The following is a 23,736-nucleotide window of genomic DNA, read 5'->3' on the forward strand; positions in this document are numbered from 1 at the left end:
ATTTTTTAAAATTCTATTAGATTATACATTGTAACAATATCTGGAAAGTCAACATGGACTTTCTGATAATAATTAAAGAGTTGCCGCGCTTCCCAAATTGTACCCATTCGTATCAGGACTCATTAATATTATATCAAGCTTGACATCTATATGAAAATCTAACATCTAACTTATTACAGCTATTCCTTTGGATCTACTGCAGTTCACGATAAAATATTGCTGGTAACGAATATTGCTAAAAAATTATTAATTTTAAAGGCTGCTAGCTGCCAAACGGCTGAACGTACAGATCATGCCCGCACAAAGTTTTAAGCGGCATAAAAAGGCCTACAAATAATCTGGAATAGCCATAAATCAATAATGCAGAATTATCTTGCAGTGCAGAGAAATGCGCGAAAAATACCTATTTTACGCGGTTATTCTTCAGTGAAGCTTTCCCTGTGCATCATTGGATCTTGTCTATTCCAGATTATTTGTAGGCCTCCTTATGCCGCTTAAAATGGTGTGCGGGTATGATCTGTACGTTCAGCCGTTTGGCAGCTAGCAGCCTTTAAAATTCATAAATTTTTAGCAATATTCGTTACCAGCAATATTTTACCGTGAACTGCAGTAGATCCATTCCTTTCGAACGTACGAACTGACCCTAATTGTAGATAAGCTTCGCTTGTACATAAAAAGGTAAGAGAAAAAAATGTAAACATAAAAAATTTATTAAGCTAATATGAAAAGCAAGTTTTATTTTGGTTCGAGCCCATAGCATCATGATAACTATATTCTGTTTCACACTCCTCTCTCCTGTTGTATAGTGACACAACTTTTCTCTCGTGTTTGTCGATCAGCTTCTGAACTGCCAGCAGCTGCCGCAAGCAGCCGCGGAAGGTCTGGGAAGTGCATGGCTGCGTAGCCATCAGATTTTCCTAAAACATTATCTTTAAACATGGTTGATTTGATAACATCCATAAAAACGAACCTTAACAAATCAGACTAACAGACAATTATAAGATTAAAACCAGTTTTTTAGCCCCGAGATGCAAAACATATAAAAATTGTTGTCAAAATGTGAGGAAATTAATATATTTAAAATTCAAATGCGGGCTATCATATAATCATTATAGATATGCTAAACTTTCTAAATTGTACCTAATTGTTACAGGACCCATAGCGCAAATTCTATTTTTCAAATATCTTTTTAAAAATGTTTGAAGAACAGAAACTAGGGCTCGGCAGCCGCGCATAAGCCTCAACTTAACACCTGCTGGTTTGCCAGAAAATAATCTTATTTTTTTTTGTTTTTTAACAGGTTTATACATCTAGCTGAATTCAAAAGTTACACTATTAGGATTTTACTGAGGCTTACACGCGGATGACGCGCAGCTGGTCTAAAAGGAACTGTACCTGTAGCATGCCTTGTTTAAGGAGACAAGAGCCAGCTGACCGTCGGGAGTCTGCTCCAGGCAACAGGCTCACCAGGTCAAGAAGTTTATTCCTGTTTTTTTTTGTTATTTGCTGTATTATATATCCAGTGGCTTGGCCCCTAGAGGCCTTGTGGTGCACTTGAAGTAAGGGGGGTGGGGAGAGTCGACCATCTGTAAAATTTGGGGATGGAAAGGGGGGAGTTTTTTCAGGGGCGATTTCTTTTGGAAGGTAGCTGTTACTCTCCATTAAAATACTTATAATCAGGACTCTGCACTGTGCAGCCCTAGTCAAAGCCGCACTGCTGGAGCCCTTCAGGTTCGATAAGGCTAGTTGAAATAAAATTAGAAATAATATAGCAATATTTTCCTTAATTTAAAGAGTCTAAGTTCCATTTTGGTGTAAATCTGATTTGCTTCTTCAAACTCATTTCTAAATTTATTTTTAAGATTAGTGTAATTAATAATTCATTAACTGTTAATTAATCTATTTTTCGTTACCTATTCATTGATGTATTTCTCTTTTCGTGGTTTTCTTTTAAAGGCTTCTCGGTTCTATTTGGATAAAGGAGTTCCTATAAAAATAAAATAAGGTTACACATCAAACTAAGAAACGTGATTTTTTTTAAAGCGAAGCTTTTCTATAATTAGGGTCGGTCCGTCCGTACGTCCGTCCGTCCGTCCGTAAGGAATAGCTTTTTTTCGTTAATTTAGGCATGTTAGAATTGTCCTATCGATTTCAAACTTTGCATGGTGATTCCTGTAAAAGTTAGGTACGAGTTAGAAAGCGTAGCAACTCTATAATCATTACTAGAATGTCCGTGTGTCCATTTTAAACAGGTTTTTTTTTACATTTTTAACAACAAATTTGTATGTGACCTAATTATCCGATTGGTCTGATTTTTGGTATACTGATTCCTAAGACAACAATGTACAATATTATAAGTGAAGCAACTCTATAATCAAGTCCTAAACATTATCCTGTATTAAGCAGTTTAAAAAAAAATTTACTTACAATTTTGCTTTGACTCTTATACATTTACATTCTGATTATTCAGTTCTGACATTATACAAGTGTTAATGTCAGTTCGTTTAACCGTTTCAGAGCTTCGCTTTTATGGATGTTGTCATCCTTGTATTAGATAGAATTCTGGAATAATTCGGGTTTTACTCAAAAATGTATCGGATTTGGAGCTATACACGAAAAATCTAACTGATATTAAATAATTATAATATTAAAATAACTACAAATTACCTTTATAAGATATATTAAAGCAGCTGTAAGCACTAAAACAGCGGGTAAAAGGATTAGATAATACATAGCTCCAGCCACGTCCGGTCAACTTAACAGATTTAAATAAACTAAACTTATGAATGAAACAAATAGGACATAGTTCATTATGTGATAAATATAAATACTATTATTATAAGGGGCGGAGTTATCATTTCCTTAAGGGTCAACAGATAAAAGAGGGGGGGGGGTGGGGATTCTTGATAAAACAAATGCGACTCCGCCCATTTCCCATACAAGAAATACTAACAAATAAATGCTATGATTAAGGTTTTTAAAGTTTAAAAAAGGGAAAAACTTTCGAGAAATTGGAACAAGTTATGGCTAAAGGACATAATAATTGTAGTATTAGTTCAAATTGTGTACATTATTCTTTTACATTGTTAAATTCTTCAAAGCGAAGATTTCTGCATTACGGACTGTCCGTCCATAAGTCCATAATAAATATATCAATTATCGTTGATTTATGTATGTTATAATAGTTCTATCGATTTCAAACTTTGCATGGCGGTTCCAGTAAAAGTCAGTTAGTGTTTAAAAAAAATCTCATAAAATATATTTTTTCTGAAAATGGTCAAGTCTGAGAAAATTTAGATTGCCCCCTACAAGTCCCCCCCCCCCCCCTGAAAAAGAATATAAATAAAAGACTGATGAAAACGTCAGATTTTTTTTGGGGGGGGGGGTTAAGAAATATGATTAGAATAAGTGTTAATATCACGGAGGGGGGGGGGGGAGGAAGAGGGGAGAGGGTTATAAAGGTAAAGAGTAAAATAAGAGAATAAATGGGGAATAGAAACTTCCTAGTTTAAATGTGCTTGTTGTTTATACAAAAATGCTAATATTAATTTCTCTTAAAAATGAGAATTTTGGACAGCTACACAGATTTATAGCGGCTGCAGATTTAATGACAGTTCAATTAAGATATAAAGGTCAGTGAATAATAAAAAATCTTATTACATTTAGTCGCCGGCCGCATGAGTATCTAAACAGCGGCAGCAATATTTTATCTGATTACAAATGAGGCCAAACAATACAAATGACCAATGATAGGCCATTACACAGAACAAATTATCAATGATGCCAGTAAACATTTTAATTGGCAAGTATGACGTAATGTTTTATAGGGCCTAAAAAAACTTCTTCAAGACATGAAGATATATCTAAATTTAAATTATTGGCCGTAGTCTTCCAATGTTTCCACCGTTTTGTGTAAACACCCGCATCAAATATGACATGAAAGGGTTACCGTTTTTGACAAGTTTATGAGAGCGTATCTCCTCTCAGAGTCCAAGTATAGAGTATCTCCTCTCAGAGTCCAAGTATAGAGTATCTCCTCTCTACCAGGGATTTTAAAGGATAGAACAATAGAGGATAAATTTGTATACACTCTTACTAAAAAAAAAGAAGATTACCCCTTTCTGTAAATTAAAATTATTGGTTGAAACTCTGGGCACTAATAGTTTTGTAATAACCAACCAAAGTAAAGTTTCTGAAGCGACGAATGAGATAAAACTTTGGGTACCAGTGTCTCTCTACCCATGTGTAGAAACTTTGGGTACCAGTGTCTCTCTACCCATGTGTAGAATGAGATAAAACTTTGGGTACCAGTTTCTCTCTACCCATGTGTAGAAACTTTGGGTACCAGTGTCTCTCTACCCATGTGTAGAGACTCCCATTGTGGGTACCAGTGTCTCTCTACCCATGTGTAGAAACTCCCATGGTGGGAGAGGAAACTGATCTGGAAATTATTTTAGCACCCAAAGTTTTAAAAGCAAGTTTTCAAAGGTTGGCCCAAACACTTTGAGTACTTTTATTAAATCTTGATTGTTTGGTTCAATCTACCTAGCCTGTGCCAAACTACCAATAATCTTAATCTACATAATGGATAATTTTGTTTACAATCATTTAGGATGTATAACAATTTATCTTATCCCTTTAGATCCCTGAAAAATTGCCCTCTCTTTTGAATTTCTCTTAATACATGAACAACTATTTAGAAAAGTAAATGGGTTAAGATAAAGACAAAAAAAACTTGAAAATTGGCATGTTGTTTAATCCACAAATCTATAATTTTTCAAATGTTTTCTTATCATTTCATCAGCTCCAAAGACCACTAATACAATGCCCTCTAAAAATGTTTGCCTGTCTGTCTGTCTGTCAGTAGGATGCATGCATGTCTGTCTATACGAAAGTGCTATAAAATAATTTCCATACGTTCTATTCGGTTTATAAGAGTCTTTTTTTCATTCGTAAAGGTTTTCACAAAAATTATATTTTTGTGTACGTACAGATGCGTCGGTAATATGAAGGAAAAAAACAGCTTATAGTACATTATAGTAAAAAATGACATTTTATCATTGGCCATTTAAAATCTATACTGGCCTCTCATTGGTCAATTGTATCATATGACGTAACTTTTTTCATAGGCACTATTAGCTGCTTCCAAAGGAAAATTCTTCTTTTTTCAGATTCATTGTCCCTTTCTTCTCTTCTGAAGGATTTTATTTTTCCATAACGTTTAGGCTCCCAAGCTTAAATAAAACATAGTTGCCAACTTTCTAATAAAAGTAGGTGCATCGTTAAATTACGGAAACTTTTAAGTGCCAAAGTTCGCAAATAATATATCTTTATGTTACTCAGGGATCTTAAGGGATAGGACAATGGATGTTAAATTAATATACATACATCCCCAATATTGTTTGAAAATTTTTGACAATCCTAGTTTGGAACCAATCAATCAAAAGTTACCCAAAGTTTTGGAGACAACGAATAGGATTTCGAGCTTATTAAATTTTGGTACCAGTGTAATTTACAGCCCAAAGTCCGATCCTTCTCTGATAATTTATGAAAACTTTTGATTGTTAAGTAAGATTTTAAAAAAGTTTTTTTTTTAAACTTAGCTGGGGGCTAAGTCAGTAGTTTGAAACAATTTAACAATAACCTTTGCATTTATTAATGTATTCATTTTAATTTTAATGAATTTGATAACATACATTACTTGCCCTAAAATCCGAACATTTTTGGCATCCTTGAGTAAAAATTTCGTTAGGTATGTTAAGTTCAATCTAATAATAGCTTTACGCATTTATGAATAAGTTTTTAGATATTTTCTAAATTTTTAGGAATGTTTAAGATTTTTAGTGTCTCGATGAAATGAGTTATTCATTCTTATTTCTGTATTATAACTGAGTTTTTTTTTCAAAATCTAGAAGTACATTGAAAAAGGATGACAACATCCATAAAAGCGAAGCTCTTAAACGGTGAGCCAAACGAACAGTACTTTTTGAAGAGTATCAGAACTGAATAATCAGAATATAAATGTAAAAAATTTGTGTAAAACTACTCAAATACAGGATATTGTTTAAGGACATACATACATTTTGCGGACTTGATTATAGAGATGCTTCGCCCATAGATAAAATGAGATCAATATGATAATTTTATCACATAATTATTTGTTGTTAAAAAGTTAAAAATCAACATGTTTGAAATGAACGTACAGACATTCTGGTAACGGTTATAGAGTTGCTACGCTTTCTAAATCGTACCTAACTACTACAGGAATCACCATGCAAAGTTTGGAATCTATAGGACAATTCTAACCTATTTAAGTTAACGAAAAGAGCTTTTGTCTGTGACGGACGGACGTACGGACGGACGGACCAACCCTAATTATAGAAAAGCTTCGCCCTTAAAAAGTCCTATTATTTTCTATAAAGCCTAAGATATTACAATAAAGGTTTATAACAGGTTCTACTCCCCAAATATTTTAAATAACTTTCTCTGTGATTATAGAGTTGCTACACTATAAAGAATAATTTGAAAAAAATATTGATAACAGATATTTTTAACGCATTGGCAATTTCCGCGGGTAGTAAAATTTACGATTATAAGATTAATTCGAATTTTGTTAGCCCCGAGGAAGTGAAGGGCATGATTTTTCAATATGGCTAAGAATCGGTTCTAATCCTTTGTAATCATATTTGTAATTGTAATTATCCTGCGGAAATTAAGCCGTTTGGAATCCATACACGACAAAATTTAAAGTTGGTAGGGCAATTTTAACACACATTGTTTTTTTTTTTTATCTCTGGCGGCATCAGTACCAAAATCAATGCAATCGATATATTATTACTTGGATGTCAATATATCCAATATGACTGCAAGTCGTTTAGTACTTAAGACGGTGTATGTTTATGTGTATGTAACTTCTGATTTTGGTACTTAGGGTTGTTCAGTTAGAAGCCTTTGACCCTTTACATTCAGAAAACTTTTATGATTCCCATTCATATGACAGATTCATTTTCACCCTCTCCCTCCCCCTATACCTATTTGATTTAAATTAATATAAAAATATGATGTATGCAAAATAAAATATGTCGTCACTTTCAATGTAGAGATAGTTTGGGTCTGGTTTTGATTAGATGAACAAAAATAGAAAAGAAGAGACAGAAAAGAGAACAATTGGAGAGAGTGAGAGAGAGATAAGAGAATCACGAAAAGAAAACAATTGAATCAAAATGGGGAATGAAAAAAAGTGTCCGAATTTCGGCCATTTTCAGCATACTTGTACCTCTAAAGGAAAGATTGTTAGGAATCCGCGGCAAATATGTTTGAAATCCACGGAATTCAAGACCCAGCAGTAAATTTCGTCATTTGGACTATTCTTCCCGTAAATTCTTGCGGATAGGCACTAATTACATATATGAAAATGTTTCTTTTCATGAAAATATTTTCTTTCTTATGAATATTATTATAAAAATGATGTTCTTGATAATACTCATACTAATATTTGTAGAATGCTATGGCTGCGATTCCATTCTTAATTGAGAAAAATTGGTAAATATGTAGACAATTTCAATAAAAAATATGGCATTTTTTTTTATATTTTAACGTTTTGTTTTCTGGTCTGTGAAACAAAAAGAAATATTCCTATATAATATGTTTTAAAATCATTGGTTGAAAAGTTTTGACACTCAAGATTTGACAAAAGTACCAAACGTTTTTGAGCCAACCAATAAGATAAGGTTCGGAAACTTTTGGTACCCGAGTAGTTTACAGTCCAATGTCCCCTCCCTCCTTGGTCAAAATGTAATCTTGAAATGATCTAGTTTATGAAAATGTGTGTACCCAACATTGAATCTCCTTTTTGCGTTGGTGCCCTGCCTGGCCATTTCAAACACAGGGATAATTATTATGAAAAATAATTAACACCCGCGACATTAAAAAACCGCGACCGTGGCTCAACACGTAGCGCATCTGCTCGTCGACGGGGAGGTGATAGGTTCAAATCTCGCTCCGACACCGCGTCATTACTAAAGGCGTTAAAATGGTTTCTACTGCTGCTATGTCAGGCGCGTAATATCAATAAGATATTGGGGAATGCCTTGGCCCATAAACAGGCCTAACTCATTACTATTCACAAGTATAATTCATTGTTTAACAACATATTTTTATTTCATTGTCTAAGAAAATGACTCTAATAAATAAATGGAGTTATCAAGCAATTTTCAGTAGTACTTTTTCGTAAGTGCAAATTTGTTATTTAAGATCTTATAAAGCGCCGATGGGTCTCAAATTTTTTGGATAGGCCTTTGGCAGGTTTAGGTATCTTTTACGAGATATGTGGCTTCTGAATTTATTGTTCTTTAAAATTGAACAGATATTTTTGTTATTAAATGTCCCATTCATTGCTATCGTTGTCTTTTGGGTCAATAAATTTTGGAAAGAAAATATTTGTGAAGCTTAAAAGTGCATGTGATGGTGACTGTTCTGTTTCTGTGTGTGGGTGGGTGCGTAATGGGGTAAAAAGAGGTTTTACCCCCTACCGGCCCTTCCTCTGCCATTAGAGATTCCTGTACGATAAAGCATATTCTAGAGAGGGCGGATAATTCTAAAGACATGATTAAAAGACTTGCAGGAGAACTTTTTAATTTACATTTAGTTACCATTGACCTAAAACTTTTAACGGTGATTTCTAGGACGATTGGACATGTTAAAAATTATGCAGAATACGCCCTTACATGTATTGTGTAGAATCTGCTCTCTTTATTTCTACTCTCAGCAGACATAACACCCAGGAATCTCAAGGGATAGGACTATTTACGATGTATTGATGTACATCCTCAATTAAATTTCCCCTTCTTAAGATTAAAATCATTGGTTCGAAAGTTTAGACACTGATAGCTTAAAACAAAATCATATTCAAATAAAGAAACCAAATTTTTGTGCCAACGACAAAGATAATGCAGTTATAAAACTTTAGGTAAAACTTAAAAGTATAATTTACAGTCCAAGTTTTTTATACAATTCTTTTATTTGTTGGCTTAACAACTTTGGGAACTTTTATTGAATTTTTACTGGTTGGTTCATAAAGTTGAGTGTCCATACGTTTCAACTACTAATTGTAATCTACAGTATGGGTAATTTTGTGTATCATCATTGGGTCTGTTCATCAATTTATTGGCCATTGTGATATCCCTTTAGATCCCTGGCTAGCCAGAGAGAAAAACAAAAAGCAACGACAATTCCTGAGATGAAATAAATCTATTTTAGTGTAATTTAATGGGAAAGTGTGTGGCTTCAAGAGATTTTACAAGAATCAAAATTTCCACAAAAAATGACAATTTTGTCAAAATTTATCAAAAAATGACAAATTAAATATCCTATTATATAAAGTATTTTTTATCTGTAGCGAGGGATATCGCTAACCGCTGAACCGATATAGTTCTCCATTGACTTTACAACAGTAATGTGAAATCAGTTCTTCTTTATGGAGCTGAATGTTGGAGAACTGTGAAAACAATAGCTGCCTAAGAAGAATTTGCAAAATATTTTGGCCAAACAAAATATCAAAGATTGAACTGTATGCTAAGACCAAGTGCAATAGTATTGAAGCAAAAGTGAAATATAAAAGACTAAGATGGCTAGGGCATGTGCTCAGAACATAACAGGATTCCAAAAAAGTGCTTAAGGTGGAACCCCACCACTGGTAAACGTAAACAGGTACGACCAAAAATGACCTGGAGGCAGAGCACTGAAAAAGACCTCATTAATTTGAAATTAACATGGGAAGAAGCTGAAAAACATGCTTAGGACAGGACATCATGGAGGAATAGGGTCGCCGTATTCTGTGGACTACAGAGTCCAAAAGAGAGACGCGCCTTAACTAAACTGAACTTGTAGGTTAAGAGAAGGTTTTTAACTGTTTGTGGGGAGGGTATTTCCACCCTCCCAATTAACCCCCCCCCCCAAAAAAAAAAAGAAACCCCAAAAATTGTACTTTTTATTATATAATTGAAAGAAGGAGGATCAATCTTTTCCCCCTCCTACCTTAAGAGCCACTGGAGTTTTTAGGGACGAAGCCGCTAGTTTGATAAAAATCTTCAGTGTATTGTTATGCAGAAAAAAATTGCCGACAATGACATTTAATTAACCTATTTTATCTAATGTTAGGTGTAAATATACAAGGCTAGTATTAACAATCCGTCAAAAAATAAGGAATAGTAATGGAGTTGCTGCGCACCCTAAAAGTAGGGGAGAAAGGGAAGCAAATAAATTTTAAATTATGTATGTTTAAATTTACATCAGCTTAACTAAGAAAGAATTGTCGTTTTATGAATTTTTATACTTCTAATGTGTTTTTTTTGTGGCAAGGGCGACTCACTTTTTGTCCGTATAGAGTTATGTTTTTCTCAACTTTTATCACAGATAGACCGCTTTTTTACTGTTCAATTAGTATCTGTTTTATAATTCATTATATAGTCCTTTGGATTGTCTCTTGTTTTATATCTAAAATGATTTCTATCCCTCCGAGGAGCCTAGCAACCTCATAATCCCACCCTTAAAATTTTAATTCATTTCAAAATGATGGGGTTTTGTTGGCGTTAAAAATTTGATGGAAAATGCCAATGAATGTGTTTTACTCAGCTGATATTTAAGAAAGACGGCTGATAATTCATCTATAGATTTAAAAAAACTTACCATCTACTCTATATCCGACTGTCGGTCATTTACGACGAACTTACTATATAATGTTTGTTTCTGTCTTTACATTCATAACATATGAAAAGTTAGGACTTGTATATGTGTGTATGTAGCCTTGATTTTCTGAAGTTAGGATTCAGATGCACAAGGAGATTGGAGGTGGGAATTCTTTGGCCAATCTTAGATTGGTAAGCTTCGCGAGTATATTCTATGTTACATTACAAGCTGACCCGCAATTCTCGTGGAAGCTACTAAATTATTACATCACCCTGGCCTTAGGACTTCCAGACAAAGCTTGTGCAATCAAAGAGTTGGTTTTCTGGAGGGTGTTGTTTACCCTAATACCCCCGAAAGAGAAGGAGGTATTTGGCTTCTCTTAGTTATCCTTGGTTGGTGCACATGACTTTAGATTTTAATGGACAGCAGCCTTTCCCATATGAGGTATGGTAGATCTGTCCTTCCAATGATCTAAAAGGGAGCACAATAGCAAATGACAAAATAATCTTCTTTTTTTCTAATTCCTTCAACTGTCCCAATGACTGAGAATATATTTTGCCTGAATATAAAAAGACTCCACTACCATTGAACGTAATTGACCTTGTTTATATCTATAACTATACTACTAAAGGATTTTTTTATGTTACTGTGGTAGTAGGGAGGCAAATGCATTGTAGAGACGCTACACACCCAAATAATTCTGTAATTGTTACGTATAGTTATCAGATAGCTAAAAATTGAATGGTGATAACTGACAATGTCCCATAAGCGCTATCACCTGTCCAAGCCTAATGAGTGGAGGGGCGATGTCTTCCCCCCTCCCCCCAACCTTCCAAGGAGCCTTTCCCCAGCTAGGCCTCTAGATTACATTCAAATATTAAATAACTAGAGGCGGCGTTATAAAATTATCCCGCTATTGGCTAGATGGAATATTAATCTTTTTCTTCCATTGGCCTATCCTTGAATATTAATCTTTTTATTCCATTGTCCAATCCCTGAATATCAACCAAACTACAAAAAAAGTTACTACACATAAAGATTACTACAACTTTAGGTTCGTTTTTTTCATCATTTTTAAAGATTAAATGTCCCTCTCTCTCACTTCCCTTTCCTTCCATCTTTTTAAAATTTCATTATTTTTATTTAAAACCGTATTTATAATTTTGTCTCTCTTTGTTTAAAATTTTTTAGGATCTTAGTTTTTTTGTTTCAAATTATCGTCCTGAAAGGGTTTAGTTTAGTTAAATGTTAAATTTTAATTTAATATCTGAACACATTACGGACAAATTATTTTAAAACTAAGTTTTCTTTGATTTACTATTTTATAAATTTAAATTTTCTATTTTATGAATAGAAATTCAATACTTTAATATAATTCAAATAGCAACATGAAATAAAAAATGAATCTATTCTTCATAAAGTAAAAAAATGGTTCTGGTCATGAGAGTTTATTATGGATTATTGCACTACTATGAGCATTAAACACTCTTCTATTGAAAGACTCGAGCTCATTTATAGACGTGTATCATTGGAGATATATAAAGTAGTAAGCGTTTTTTGTCTGTCCCGAAGGATCTCGCTAACCGCTGAACCAATATGGTTCTCCTTTACAATGAAGCTTCTTATAGGTCCAGTGAAGGTTTTAAACTATTTTTGGGTAGGGTTTCTTCATCCCCTACCCCCAAAAAAAAAATATTTTTTTTTACTCTTTTGAAACTGAAATTTATAATGGGATGAGGTCGACCTTTCCCCCTCCTACCTTAAGTGCCACTAGAGTCTTCTAGGGGCGTAGCCGCTAGTTTCCTATATAGATCTGTCATGGATCTTGATGCAATAAAGCAATCCATTTTATAAAAAATCGGTCGAAAATAATTCATAACGTAAAGAACAGAAAAAGTAGTCGCTCATATAGGTATAGAATAAGCTGATTCCATGTTAATGCTCTTTACATAATAAGAATCCTTTTCAGATATTGAGAAAAACAATTCTTTGAACTACAAAAATACTCCGTAATAGACAAAAGGACTTAGTAAGAATACAGGTTTATCAGCCGCTTTTTGAATAAGGTGGCTGCGGCTCATTTTAATCATTATTACAGCTGCGATTATAACATAATAGCAAAATATCAAAAAATATTCTTAGAGGAGGAGGGGAATGTTCAATCGGACAAGGCTATCATTACAGACCAACAGAATAAATGAGAGAAAGAATTTTGCTACTAAAGATATTAAAAATTTTGGCTGCAACTGCCGATCCCTAATCCTTTTAATAAAGTAACAGGATGTCTGTACCTAAGGATCACGCTAACCGCTGAACCGTTATGGCTCTCCTTTACAGGATAGCTTCTCCCGGGAAGGTTTATAACTATTTTAGGGAAGGGTACCACAGTCCACAACCCTACCAAGAGAAATCGCCCTTAGGAAATAAAACTAAAATTTAGATATGGTTGAAGGGCTGGTGTTGGTAGACCACCTCCCTCCCCACAAAAAAAACAATTTTAGAGTAGCTTCGCTAATAAAGATATTCCAAAAATACAGCTGCGAATGGCGATCCCTTTATAAAAATATAACATTAAGTTTTAGAATTATTAGGCAAAATTAATATCTTAAGGCAATTTGAACCTTACACTTTTACTTTGGAATTTCCGGACAAATGTTTTACTGGGGCTTTTTCTGTAAGTGTCTATCAAGCACTGACCCCCCTCCCATTCTTTTTTAAAAGTAAAAAATAAGGAATTGTCTTTTCCTATGCCTAAATCATACGGGAAATCCTAACCCACAGGGGCCAATACCTGCGGATTCTTAAACCCGCAGGGCTATCAGGTTATCTAAATAAGGGGAGTTCTATACTCGAATGGGCACTTTGAGGGAAACTGCCGTTTTACTTTTGTTTAATACCATATGACTTTTTAGAACCGCAGCTACACTATTTTTAATGTTTGTAAGTACGTCTTTTTTTTGAAAATAGGATAATATTATTGTTTAGATTTATGATCTGATAGTTCTTTCCCTCAATGTTTAAATCGGAATATACCAAATTCCTGTGGAGGCCCTAACCCTTCGAGGCATATATATTGCAGAGCTACCTAGTACTTAATCTAACTTAACCTAACCTTACCTAAAGTAATACAGTAAACTAAACAGTTATTTGTTTATAAATGAGAGAAACAGATGTAAAGACCGTTGTTCTGTAAAAAAAGGATTTTTTTTTAAATGTGGGTTTTTTTAGGTACACAGCTACCATATTTTTGTTACTCGTGTAATCTGGTATGTACGGACATTAAATTTATACAGAGTGGCTGTGCTGTAAAATTGTTAAGTACCGAATCATTGAATTTTACAGAAAGAAAAAGATAAAGTTTTACAATTACAATTAATAACATAATACCTTTTTTACGCGCCTACTCTAGATTTTAGTAAAAGTTTGGTTTCAACAACAGCAACCTTTTGCAGCCGCCACTAAATTCACAGCCAAACAGCTATTACACTACAAACAGGGCTGCCTCATTTCCAACAATATGTAGTAAAGCTTTTCTATGCTTAGGGTCGGTCCATCCACCTTATGGCTTTTATCGCATATTTAGGTATGTTAGACTTGTTCATTTTACAACTTTGTATTATGATTCCTATAACAGTTATGTGCAATATAGAAAGCGTAGCAACTCTATAACCATTAACAGAAAGTCATTATGTCCACTTTAAGCTTGATGATTTTTAGTGTTTTGGATTATCTATATCTGATTACGATACAATACAATATATTTCTTTTTACTTAAAATTTGGTGTGTTGATTCCTAAGACGTTTAGGCATAATTTGTATTCATACTCCTAATAAATGTTGATTATTAAATGCGTTGTTACTCTATAATTGTCAATGTTAGTTTGAATTACCATCTCATTAGTCAAGTTTTGCACTTATGGATGTTGTCATCTTTGTTTTATTTAATATCATCTTGGTAGTCGTCTCCCTCTATTTACGCTATTGGTTTTGACCAATTGAACCTAGTAATCAATATAGTGTTTTTACAATTATATAAATTTTACAATTTTGTAAGAATTCCTTATTTTTATTACTCTCCAAATTTATTCTATACATGAAAAATATAGAAAATTGAACCTAATAGTATTTTGTTACTTTAAAGTAAAAGATGTACAATTATAAGAGTAAAACCAGTTTTTAAGCCCCGAGATACCAAAGGCACGAGCTAAAAAACTGGTTTTATCCTTATGACTGTACATTTTTATATTCGTAGAAAACTGGATATAATACCATGCTAGACATAATTTTTTCGTATGGATGAGAACTGGTTCTAATCCACCGGATATTAATCGTCTTCGAATGAATACGAGGAAATATATTCTTGTAACTCTTATCTAAAATATTGCTATTTGCAAAACAATTAATTGGCTAAACTACATTAACACTGAGTTATTAAATCAATTTTGCAAGGAAAATTGCGTAAAAGCCAGTAATCTTAAGGGATAAGACAATGTACGATAAATTCATGCACATCCATAATGATGATAGACTTAATAACCACTTCAGTATATTACAATTATTGGGGGGAAAAGTTAGGTCGCTGCTAGAGTATCCAAAATTTGTAGGGCAAGGAAGAAGATGATGCGATTATAAAACTTTTGGTATCAGTTTAATTTACAGTCATTTGTCCTCTCCCTCCCTTCTAAAAGCAAAAATCCCTCTCTCTCAATTCTGTTAATAATTGTATCATAATTTTAACTTGCTTCGTTGACTTTAGGCATTTAAGTCATTTTTTTCTCATTACGTCACAAAAATGTGGAAATATTTAGGATGTTTTTTAAAGCAAGGATTTTCATGCATTTACTATGGAATGAAAACTGTGGCTTTTTTCGGGCGAGTAAGCATTTTTAGTGACGAAGATACACTATAACTCACTTTGTCCGTCAGGCTATTTTACTTGTCTCAGTAGAACTTTTCTATAACTTAATTTGCCAGTTGTCAAATCTTTACACCGCGCTGCAGTGGAGATTGTTAGAGTATTTGAGATATTTGATTTTCACGGCCACTACTAAAGATAGTATTATGAGCATGGCTCGCTTTTTTTATATGGCTAAGGTGACGTGCGGAAAGACTTTCTCAGATGATATTAAGTATATAGATATAAAATTTATTGAAAAAAATTCCATTGGCTGATAGGCATTCTCTGTATCTTACTTTGTCTGTTTGTCTGTCGATTAAACTAAAGAAAAATTGCAATTCTATGGCTTTTCAGTGATATTAAGATACAGATTTAATTCAATCTGTGATATATCCGTTTTGTCGTTTTTTTTATCTTTGAGCTTCGCTACATATGGATATTTTCATCTTTGTGATTCCTTTAAAATGTTTGTGAAATATTTTTAAAACATAACTTAATGCTGTTTACTGCTGTTAATATGTGTGATTGAAGTTTTTTGAATTTTTTCACAACGTAGGCTGAATTTGATACGTTTATTTATAACTTTAGGATGTGCATTTTTTTTGTATTTTATAATTTTAAAGTATGAAATAAATATTTATCGGCTCAGTTACTTTATAGTTAGGGCTAGTTTGTTCGTCTTACACGTTCATGTACGTAAATTTGTTTATAGACCATTATAAGTAATTCAAAGAAATAAAATTTGATATTTTACTACATTTTGCGAATTAACTAGTTTATGGATGGAACATACAGCAAGAATAACAACATCCATAAAAGCGAAGCTAAACAAATCAGAAGAACTGTGTCAGGAAACAATTTTGCAAAGTTTAATATCGATAGGACAATTCTAACATGCTTAAATCAACAATAAGGTCTAACCGTTATTGATTAAAATTTTCTGTTATAGATAAAACTACAATTGTTATATTCTATGGAAGGAAAAAAGAAACTAGAAACAAGAAAGCTCAGCATTATATCTCTAATAAGAGCAAAATAATCTGCATTTTTCCAATAAAAGTTCCCTGTCTCGCATTGCATAACATACAGACCGTCAGACCAAGAGATTTATATTCTTGATGCGTATTGTTCATGAAATTGTTCACAAAATATGTCCTCTACTATTAATGGCAGCTGAAAGTTTACCTTAGGCTAAAACACTATAGACAGACAGACATTCAAAATAGGAACGTAGCTTCCTATAATACAAAGTAGCTTGATGTCTGTCAATCTGTCAATCTGTCTGTCCGTCTGTCCCTTAGGATCTCGGCAACCACTGAACTGATCGGATTCTACTCTTCAGGGAATATACCTACTGGTCCTGTGGTGGTGTTAGGCCATTTTCTTTGGTGTAGGGACACCCCCAACCCCCTAAAAAACCCAAAATCCTCCCACCATTTAAAAAAAATTTTTTTTTACCTATTTTAAATAGTAGTGGAGTGGGGGCTCTACAGGTAATAAAATATGTAATTATACCTCTTGGGGCACAGCCCCTAGAGGCTACGGGCAAAGCCGCTAGTACTATAAAAAGCTATAATGTTTAAGGAGGCATAATCAATTAAATATCTAAACGTCGAAACTTGAATATATTGATAATGTTGTGTTTATAAAAAAAATATTGCTTGGCCAAATTTTTGTCACCGGAGTGTGATCCTAGTTGTGGGGAGTGGGGATGGGAGGGGGCAAGTGCATCTTGAAAATATTCTTTGTAGGATTTTGACGGGTATTTGTACCGTTGCACAGAGGGACTTTGGGTACTTTCATTGAATTTTAATTGGTTAGTTCTAAACAGTGTCCAAACTTTTTAACAAAAATTTTTAATCTATATAATGTTTATTGTTTTCATAATTATGAATGAAAAGGGTGCTTTCCCACAAAGTTCCTGTCGTACCAATTCTCAAATAATATTATTGATAATATAAATCTTACCATTTTTTACCACCTTTCCATCCCTCCAATAGAGCCCCCCTAAGACCTTTATTCTAAGGATGCAGCTATTAGCAAATATAAACATACCTGACACAATCCTTACTTTTTTATTTTGTGCATCTTTGAATTGTAAGACAAAATATTTCTGCATTAATGCATGAAATAAAAAATACAGGGTATCACGAAGCTAAGTCGGGTTTTCAAACTAATTTTTATCCTTTTTTTGGCAAGGGTAGGAAAATAGTGAAGTAGAGAATTGAGTTGAGGCGTTGTGGGGTTACCCTTCTTAAAGATAGATATAAACCTTTTCCTGAACCTATAAAAAGCTTCAATAAATAGGAGAACCATATCGTTCCTGCGGATAGTGAGATCTTAAGATACATTCTTGTTTAAATGTTTCATTTGATTATTTTCCCTCAGGTAATAAGAAGTCCACAAAAAGATGAGATAAACTTTTTTTAAAAAACTGATTTTTAATCGTTTCCTCAAGATTTTTGAAATTCTGTGCAATATCGAAGTTTAGCTACCACCAAGATCCTGCTGGGATTGTAGGGGATAAGACAATGGATGATAAATTGATGTACATTACCATTTGGTAGGTATAAAAGATTAGTTGAAAAGCTTGGACACTAGTTTTAGATTCAACGAATAAGATAATTTGTTTAAAAAGTTTGGGTACCAGTTCAATTAACAGTCTAATGTCCCCTTGCTCCCTGAGATCATGGTAAGGTTTGTGACAATAGATTTAGAGATTATAGATCAACAACACATCACTGGTCACCAAAGGTGTCTTTTAAATTATAAAAATTACTAGTACCGTGTATTGATATGTAAAAATTAAAATCTGTACAATAAGTTATACAATATAGTATTAAATGGCCCAATTTTTCCTCCCGAATTTTCTCCCAAGATGGAACGATTCGTGTTTTGTTTTTTACATATCTAGCATATCCATAAATCAAAAGACAACCTGAGTAATTTTTGTTAAATATAAAAGGCACCTTTGGCGACCAGTGTTCGTAACACAGTCATTAACAATCAGACCATATTATTGGTTAGAAAGTGATCACATTTTTTTAACAAAAATAACTTTATTTCTAGTTTACATATTTTGTCTGATACACCATCGAGCGTAGTAAATCTAGTTTTGTGCCATTATATCCTTGTAATAATTGATATATTATTATTTGGATCTTACACCAGATTATCATGAACCCTAATAAAGTTAAACTTGTAGATTGCTAAAATAGGATCCCCCCTCCAATCCCTTTACTCTATCCCATTCCCTCCTACTAGATAAACGAACTGACCAAGAAGTGATGTCCATGTTAGCAAACTAAATTGACGATAATTTTACCTCTGTCATAATATCTACGTAATTCTTTTCTACATCCATTATTCTGTTACATTGTTATTTGAGTGTAGTCATTCTTTAATCTTGGTTTATTAATGTTCGTTAGTCCGTCTCATTTTTGCTTTTACTAACATTGTCGTCCTTGTTTTTTTACTTTTAAGACGACTTAAAACCTATCACCACCTATCATTAAGCAAAATCAATCTTGTAAATATTTTTTCAAATTTATTTTCAAAATTTATAAGACGTTGTTTTCTGATGAAATCGAACAAACAGAAACCTTACTTTTATATTTAAGTTTTTAAAAGCGAAGCTTTTCTATAATTAGGGTCGGTCCGTCCGTACGTAACGGATAGCTCTTTTTGTTAATTTAGGCATGTTAGAATTGTCCTATCGATTTCAAACTTTGCATGATGATTCCTATAGGAGTTAGGTACGAGATAGAAAGCAAAGCAATTCTATAATAGTTAAAAAAAGTCACTTTTTTAACAACAAATTTTTATGTGATCTAATTATCCGATTGACCTGATTTTTGATATGTTGATTCCTGGGACCACAAAGTATAATGTTATAAGCGAAGTATCTCTATAATAAAGTCCTAAAAATGTAAGTATGTCCATAAACATTATCCTGTGTCAAGCAGTTTTCAAACAAATTTACTTACAATTTTGCTTTGATCTAATACATTTATATTCTGATTATTCAGTTCAATCACATTATAAGTGTTAATGGCCGTTTTTTCCTACAATTTTAGTGCTTCGCTTTTATGGATGTTGTCATCCTTGTTTTATATAAATTCATCCAAATTAATTATCAGAAAATCAAAATATTTTATTAATCGACTGGTTATAAATAAAATTTCAAAAGGTACAAATTAACATTTGGGGGGTTGTGATATATTCACTGAGTTGTTTCCCTCAAAGTGCCTAGTTGAGCATAGGTCCCTAGGATTGATTGGTTGTACCTAATGGCCTAAACCAATTTCCATAGCCTACTGACTGTGTATAAATAACATAACCTAACTTATCTTAACTTAACCTAATTCATAAACTACTCTTTTGTTGAATGAGCGTATTTCCATTTATGATGGCAATAAAATCCCTTATATTCAAGAATGAAGTGGACAACGATTTAATTAAATCTGCCAAATGATTTAACACAAAGGAATTTGGAGCAAGATTTATTTTTCTCCTATGGTCGCATCCCTGCCTATTTTTCTGGTCGCCTGGACGCATGCTTTACATTTTTATCAAACAAATAATAAACTAGGCTTATCAAGAATATTTGAGATTTATTTAAATGATAAAAGACAAAATTCTTTTAAATTTTGTGAGCTAGCATAGTAGTTTTTTCAGTGTTACATATTCCTTTACATCTATGCAAGGCTAAGAAAACCATAACACCAAGGCTAGCCTAGAAAAATTCTACAGGATTTAGACCATGTATACTTATAGCCTATACTGTTGATTCAAATACATTAGTGGATGTAGAAAAAAATGTCAGATTGCCGACAAATTTGCAACCATAACTTTTCTATAAGTTAAAGAGCTTAATGGCGGCCGAGCGAATTTTGACAGCTGATTGCAAATTCGCAGAATGTCTAATATAGAAATGTTAGCGTAAAGTTTTGTTTTGAATTAATTTGTATATGATGTAATTCCCCTGTTAACTTGATTTTTAAAGTATTGATACCCTGGATGATTAGGCACAATCATATGAGCAAAGCATCTCTATATTAAAAGTTAAAATGTAAGTATTTCCATAAAAACATATAAAAATAAAGTTTTCTCTAAGATTAGAAATTTCTGTGGCAACCCTAGTCCATCTTTATCCCTGCCATGTGACAAATTTTTTCTCCATGGTTCGCAAAAATTTTGCAAGATCAATATTTGCAAGCAGAAATGTCACTTAAAAATTCAAGTATATCATCATTTGTAACTTGAGAGTGGTCTATCAGTTTCTTTTATTCGACTCTGGATTAAAACGTGGATAAAAAAGCCCGTTGTTTGATAGGTTATTGTTTCGATTCCAACGAAGACGTTAAAATTGGTTCCAACTGCTGCTATGTCAGATGCACAAAATTAAATGTTAGAGTTAGAAAGTGCATAAATCGTTGTCATGTAAATATATGACTTCCAGAAGAAAAGGTCTTCTAATAAAAGAGTTGATTGTCTATAGGATGTGTAACTATATCAATTTATCAAGTCATTTAGTTAAATCAACAAAAATGTTAAAAATATTAATAGACCTGTCTCCAGTTAGTGAAATGAATTTTTAAAAACTGGTGAAAATATTGAAACTTGTGCATCAAAACCAATGAATCATCACAAAATTGACCTTCAGGCGAAAAAATTGTCGTTTGAATCTTAAATTTCACTAAGATCACTAATGCATCTTTTTATTTTAAATAATTTTATCAAAAACATTGATTTTAATAAAGCTAAACAAATCAAAAGCTTGGATGTCATTGTTCATAATTTAGCAATATCTAGAAGTGAAATTTCGTGAAAATTTTCCCCAAAATTACTTGTATAGCAAATTCATAATACAGACATAATTAAATTTTAAAACTTGATTATGAAGATGCTTCGGTAACAACGTAGTGCCAAATAGTCTTTAAAATCATCATTATTAAAATAATGTAATTATATCCGCTATAATATTATAGACAGCTGGTCTTATCGTTTCATCATTTTAAAATACGTTTTTGAAAAGTAAAATGGTTTTTGTATTAAAAAAAATTACCTATAGCTCACTTGTTTGTCTAAAAAGTATGCTGTCATCTTAAATCATTTATATAGACAAATTGAAAAGAAAAGAGTGAGCATTAAAAAAAAAACTTGTCATCCATAGGTAGCGAATCTCAGAATTAAAAAGGATATCACTAAAATGCAATTAAGTTAGAAAGAAATATTTACAAAAACTTTCAGAAGCCTATCCAACATCGTTTGATTAAGCTAATTATGTGTAATAGGTGAATTATTTATAGTGTAAATGTGTTCATTATTTAGGGAATCGGCTCAATAATTTTCAGAAGCTTTGCATCAATTAGTTTTCCTCCATTAGAGGTCAGGAAATAGGCTAAAGCCACCCCAAGGCATTGATAAGGTATTCAAACTTACAATATTTAAGATTTTAAGCAATCTATCTCTTAATTTAATTCTAGTTCTTAAGGTACCAACTGTGTATGAAATGGACATTTCAAATAACGAGTAGCTAACGCCACTAAAATGATGACAACAAAAAGGGGTGTTTTCTAAATTGTTAAGATTCACAAAAACATTGTGTAAAAGAGTAATGATTACAGATCTGGAAAATTACTTCCTCTCAGCATAAAAAAAAAAACAAGGATAGCATAAAAATTAAATTTAAGTAAAATTTTTGTGGAAAAATTGGCTTGGAAGTTAAAAAAATTCATTTTAACTTGTTTTATAAGCGCACTTAAATCACTCTTTTCTGACCATGCAGCTATTTACTGTGAATACTTCCTTTATTGACGAGAATTAATGGTAATAACCAGTCAAAGGAATAATTCTACAGTAACTTTGCTCATAAAGTTTTCCATTGAAATGTCATTTCTTCTTATTTTGTTTTTAAACCAGGGAGTGAGGGGAAAATATGGACTGTAAAGTACACTGGTACCCAAAGCTTTATAACAATGAAACGTTATTTCATTCATTGGCTAAAAACTTTGGGTGCTTATATTGTATTTTGATTAATTTGTTCAAAACTTAGCAACCAATGATTTAAATGTACAGAAAAAATAATTTTGTTTATCATCATTAGGAATCTAATTAGGAAAACTATCTTCATTGTCTTATCCCTTATAAAGATCCCTGTCTTAAAACCTAGTTAAAGTGTAAACCAAACTTAACAATTGAACTAATGTTTATGATTATTATAAATGCATGCAAAGCCTTTAAAAAGCTTGACACCAATTTCACGCATTTTTTACTCCAATTACTACGGGTGAAAGGGTTGACAAAAGATTTGCCGCGCAAAGTACTCCACTCACATCAACAATGCGAGGATGCCGCTCACCAATTTATAATTGAAAAGCTTTTCCGCATTAGGTTAACTAAATGACACTCCCTTTAGGAATAAGAATAATAGAGTGGTCCTATTTTAAACCTCAAAATATTTGAATGGTATAAATATTTTTGGTTTGTTGTTTCTAAATATCAAAGCCTCTCTATAATTCTAGATTAGATTCTTAATCTGTCAGAAACATTCTAGATGAAATTTATAACAATCCCCTAAACAATGAGGATTTTTTTGTCTGTCTGCTCTTGTTTTCCATTTTGGGGAAGATTCATAAAGGTCCCTGGATGGTTTAGGCTATTTTTTAGATTTACTTCAAACTGCTCTAATTTTTGTTCAGAAAACAGAGGTGGGTTCTTAAAAAACATTTACCCCACTAAGATCATTTTGGAACATTATAACCAGTGGGGCAAATAAAAAATTTGGTAATATTGATTCTTAAAAAACTTTTACCCCACTGGTTAAAATGTTCCAAACTGATTTTTTAGTGGTCCAAAATTATCCTCTCTGGACCACTATTTTCAGACAAAAAATTACTTGACAAAAAATCCCAAGCTTGAGGACAGCTTCACATTGTAATTTTTTAAAAATTAAAACTAATAAATCGAAGTAAAAGGAATTAACTGCTTACAATTGACTCAAAAAAAAATCGCTCTTAAAAAAGGGAACAAATTGCTGAGAAAAATTGTCTTCACATGTGATGTATAGGCCTATACAAAATGGCGGCAAATAATAAGTATCAGGGGTGCCAAATTTTATTTGAATTAAAATTTAATTTTTTTTGTCCTTG

The 23,736-nt window shown here is 32.7% G+C and overlaps 1 long non-coding RNA gene across 1 annotated transcript; it reads right to left on the bottom strand.

Moving 5' to 3' along the window:
* Positions 1–694: 694 nt before the first annotated feature.
* LOC145319971 (uncharacterized) lies at positions 695–2,780 on the bottom strand. Its single transcript, XR_013880092.1, has 4 exons — positions 2,668–2,780; positions 1,914–1,987; positions 1,396–1,845; positions 695–917 (listed from the first exon to the last, which is right to left on the bottom strand). It is a non-coding gene; the product is annotated as an uncharacterized LOC145319971 (long non-coding RNA).
* Positions 2,781–23,736: the final 20,956 nt, after the last annotated feature.

The sequence above is a fragment of the Acartia tonsa genome, chromosome 5 (genome assembly GCF_053477335.1).
Source record: "Acartia tonsa isolate MP-2025a chromosome 5, ASM5347733v1, whole genome shotgun sequence".
Taxonomy (NCBI): Eukaryota; Metazoa; Arthropoda; class Copepoda; order Calanoida; family Acartiidae; genus Acartia; species Acartia tonsa.